This window comes from Gymnodraco acuticeps, unplaced genomic scaffold, assembly GCF_902827175.1.
Source record: "Gymnodraco acuticeps unplaced genomic scaffold, fGymAcu1.1, whole genome shotgun sequence".
Taxonomy (NCBI): Eukaryota; Metazoa; Chordata; class Actinopteri; order Perciformes; family Bathydraconidae; genus Gymnodraco; species Gymnodraco acuticeps.
Genome location: NW_022990391.1, coordinates 674,256 through 679,110, shown reverse-complemented (window position 1 = coordinate 679,110; position 4,855 = coordinate 674,256).

Sequence of the window (4,855 nt, the reverse complement as noted above, 5' to 3'; positions counted from 1 at the left end):
AACCGCAACGCACGTCATGCTGTTGTAGTGTTTAAACATTTAGAGATGTAATGATTACCATGGGGGGAAGATAGGGGCACGCAGGATATGGCAATTTGACATATAATGGAATGATGCAAATGAGGGCAATATCACCATAGGCTACGGTGCATTTGAGACTTCCCCATTTCCAAAAAAAAAATTCTGAGATTTTGGCATACACTTCATATGTAGGCTATTAAGTAGGCCTATACGTTATGCTGTTTAGAAATGGATGTTGGTCAAGCCTCCCACACTTTTTATAAATGATTGCAAGTAGTAGCCTACATGCAAACAGCAAAATGTATCCAACCTGTCATGGACAAACTTCAGAGAGTAAATACATTGTAATTATGTAAAGGAGGGGGAGGGGTTCTTTGAAATCAGGTAGAGAGCAAAATTGGGTAATCAGGAGCCAACTACTAAGTTTTAAAACACAATAATGTATTCAGTAGAACATAAAAACGTTACTAAGAAAACTCAAATCAGAGCTGTCTAAAAGATAATCTCAGTAAAATATAGTCTAAAACTACTTTAAAATACAATTAAATTAAATGCAGTTAAAACAATACAAATAATTCAAATGTTAAAAGTATTTTCTCAAAACCAGAGTCTTTCCAGGGCTGCAAAGGTAGTGATGGCAGTTTGACACTGAAGCTTCGAACGGAGCTTCAACCCTTGGACTTCCTATTTCCATAGAAAGCAGTGCTTCGAAGCTTGCTTCAAATCACGTGACATGTGACGTCCGAAGCAGCAAACTGCTTTCAAATCAAGTGACATGTGACGTCCGAACCAGCAATTGCTTCATTTCCTGATTGAATCAACTCATTGGTTCGCCGTCCAATCAGGTGATTAAATGCACTGCCTCGTCTCGATTCTGACTGGTTGAAACTGTTTGAATTTGAGCGTCACTTAGTAAGTGACACTTTATAACCGCTCAAAAAAAATGCACAATTTGGCAATCTGTGGGATTGTCGTCGTAGTTTGCCTTGTTGCTGTTGATTTGTTAGTATTGCGTTAGGAACATTATGGAGCCAGCCAGGAAGAGAGGTCGTTTTTAGATGTGGGATCACTTCAATCTGATTGCTCATGGTAAGGCAAGGCAAGGCAAGTTGATTTATATAGCACTTTTCAACACAAGGCAATTCAAAGTGCTTTACAAAAAATGAAAGACATTAAGAAAAAGGCATTTAAAATCAGTCCTTAAAAAGAAAAGCTAATAAAATAAACATTAAAAGAAAAAATACATGGATAAAAGTTTCAGTGCAGTCTAAGATATGAATAGTTCAATTAAAAGCAGCGACAAAAAGAAAAGTCTTCAGCCTGGATTTAAAAGTAGTCAGAGTTGCAGCGGACCTGCAGGTTTCTGGGAGTTTGTTCCAGATATTTGGAGCATAATAACTGAACGCAGCTTCTCCATGTTTAGTTCTGACTCTGGGGACAGAAAGCTGACCAGTCCCTGAAGACCTGAGAGATCTGGATGGTTCATCATTTAGCAGGAGGTCAGAAATGTATTTTGGGCCTAAACCATTCAGTGCTTTATAAACCAGCAGCAGTATTTTGAAATCTATTCTTTGACACACAGGAAGCCAGTGTAAAGACTTCAGAACTGGAGTGATGTGATCCACTTTCTTAGTGTTAGTGAGGACTCGAGCAGCGGCGTTCTGAATCAGCTGCAGCTTCCTAATAGATTTTTAGTGAGACCTGTGAAGACACCATTGCAGTAGTCGAGTCTACTGAAGATAAAAGCATGGACAAGTTTTTCCAAATCCTGCTGTGACATTAGTCTTTTAATCCTAGATATATTCTTTAGGTGATAGTAGGCTGATTTAGTAACTGTTTTAATGTGACTGTTGAAACTCAGGTCAGAGTCCATGACTACACCTAGATTTCTGGCTTTATCTGTTGTTTTGAACATTGCACACTGAAGCTCAGCGCTAACTTTGATACGTTCTGACTTGGCTCCAAAAACCATTACCTCAGTTTTATCTTTGTTTAATTGGAGAAAGTTCTGACACATCCAGTCATTGATTTGTTCAATGCACTTACTCAGTGTTTGAATTGGAGCATAGTCTCCTGGTGAAATTGTTACGTAAATGTGTGTGTCATCTGCATAGCTATGGTAACTTATTTTGTTGTTTTTCATTATCTGAGCCAGTGGTAGCATGTAGATGTTAAAGAGAAGAGGCCCCAAGATGGAGCCTTGAGGAACCCCACATGTCATATTTGTCAACTCAGATGTGTATTTACCTATAGAAACAAAGTTGTTTCTGTCCTTTAAGTAGGATTCAAACCAATTCAGAACTGTTTCCGAAAGTCCCACCCAGTTCTCCAGTCGGTCTAGTAATATGTTGTGGTCAACAGTGTCAAACGCAGCACTGAGATCTAATAATACTAACACTGAAGTTCTGCCACTATCTGTGTTTAAGTGGATGTCATTAAAGACCTTAACAAGAGCAATCTCAGTGCTGTGGTTTGGACGAAAGCCTGACTGGAACACATCGAAACAGTTATTTAAATGCAAGAAATTACTCAACTGTTGAAAAACAACTTTTTCAATGATTTTACCTAGAAATGGGAGGTTTGATATGGGCCTGTAATTGTTCATTACTGAAGCATCTAGATTATTCTTTTTTAAGAGCGGTTTAATGACTGCAGTTTTCAGGGCCTGTGGAAAAATACCTGAGTGAAGAGATTTGTTTACTATATGAAGTAGATCTGAGGCCATGCAAGGCAACACATCTTTGAGAAATCCTGTTGGAATAATATCAAGGCAGCAGGAGGAGGATTTCAGAAGTTGAATAATGTCCTCTAGGTTTTTATCATTAATCTGATGGAATTGTGTCATGATGTTTGAATTGATGTTAAGTGGACACAGAGACAACACATTTGCTGTTCCTGATGCAGAGGCACTGACTGCTTGTCTGATTTTCTGAATTTTGTCAGTGAAGAAGGCAAAATCATTGCACGCCCTGGTGGATAGAAATTCAGAGGCTACTGACACTGGGGGGGTTAGTTAGTCTGTCGACGGTAGCAAACAAGGCACGTGCGTTGTTTTTGTTTTTGGTAATGATGTCAGAGAAGAACGATTGTCGTGCGTTTTTCAATTCCAAATTATAAAGGCCAAGTCTCTCTTTATAGATTTCAAAGTGAACCTGGAGATTTGTTTTTCGCCACCTACGTTCAGCTTTTCGACATTCTCTTTTTTCTGTTTTCACGCTCATGGCCTTTCTCCATGGAGATATTTTCTTGCCAGACACTTCCTTTACCTTAGTTGGAGCAATGGCATCTATAACATTTTAAATTTTTGAATTAAAATGATCTACTAGCTAATTTACTGAGATGTTAGCAGGGGCAAGTGTGGACAAAAAATTCTGAGTAAACATTTCCCTAGTATTTTCAGTTAAATATCGCTTTGTGGTTACCTCTTTTTGAATATTTTTGTGAACAGAAATAGAGCTCTCAAAGAAAACACAGGAATGGTCAGAGAGTGCAACATCAGTCACCACAACCTTAGAGATATTCAGACCCTTTGAGATAATTAAGTCCAGAGTGTGCCCCTTATTGTGCGTGGGCTCCGTCACATGCTGAGTCAGTCCATAGCTATCAAGAACACAAAACAGTTCTTTAGCCCCTCTGTCCTGGGGGTTGTCAACATGGATGTTAAAATCACCAACAATGACTAGACGGTCAAAGTCAATACACACTATAGACAGCAGTCATCAAAAAAGCTTGCACAGTATTTGGGTGGTCTATAGATATTTAGGAATAGAGCTCGAGAGGAGCATTTCAGCTGAAAGGCCACATATTCAAAAGAATCAAAGTTTCCATACGATGTCTTCCTGCATTGAAGAGAATCATTGAACAGAATAGCAACTCCACCCCCTTTCTTATGCATTCTTTCCTGACTCATAAAACTAAAGTTGGGAGGGGTTGATTCGATAAGAACAGCTGCACCGTTATTTTGTTCAATCCAAGTTTCTGTTAAAAAACATAAAATCGAGATTGTGCTCAGTGATAAAATCATTGATTAAAAATGTTTTCCTGCCAAAGACCTGACATTTAATAAAGCTAGTTTAAGTTTGTTAAACACACTATCAGTCATGTTTTTTGTAACAAGCTGTGGCTGACATGGAATCACTGCTAAATTAGATAAACTCACACAAACGTTTGAGCGCTTCCTGTATCTAAGATGATTCACCGCTCTTAATCTATTACCTATCAACACAGATATCGGCAAAGCTATAGGCAGGCAGGGCCCCGACATCTCCTGGAAAGAGTTGAGAGTGCCATACGCCCTTGAGCCTGGACCCAGCAAATATCAGTTTGCAGCATTTAGTACACACACATCCTTATCAGGCTTCGGAGACTGCAGATGCCCTCTCGAAGGGAGGGGAGGCGGCCGGCGCAGGCACGGTGATGGAGACGTGGGAGATGGTGCGGGGGTAGAGGACATGCTGCCTGGGGAGGAGGTGGTTGACGTAGGCACGGTGATGAAGACGGGGGAGATGGTGCAGGTCTCCGCGGTGATTTTGGTGGGCGTCGTTGAGGAGCGGGGGTAAAGGACATGGTGCCAGCCCTGCGTATCGCCTTAGTTTGGTCTTTGAACTCCAGGAAGGAATCGGTGCCAACCCTCTGTATCTCCTTCATGTGTTCAACGATCCCAAGGAGGGTGGGCGAGGGTGAAAGGGTGAACGGAGTATCCTCAAAGGCATTGACAGGGGGGGGGTTGACGGGCAGTGGAGACTCCGCCATGTGTCTCCCATAATCAGAACATTCCTCAGGCGGGTGCAGTGATAATTCTTCAGGGTTTTCTGCGCGATGTGTTGTGTCTTTC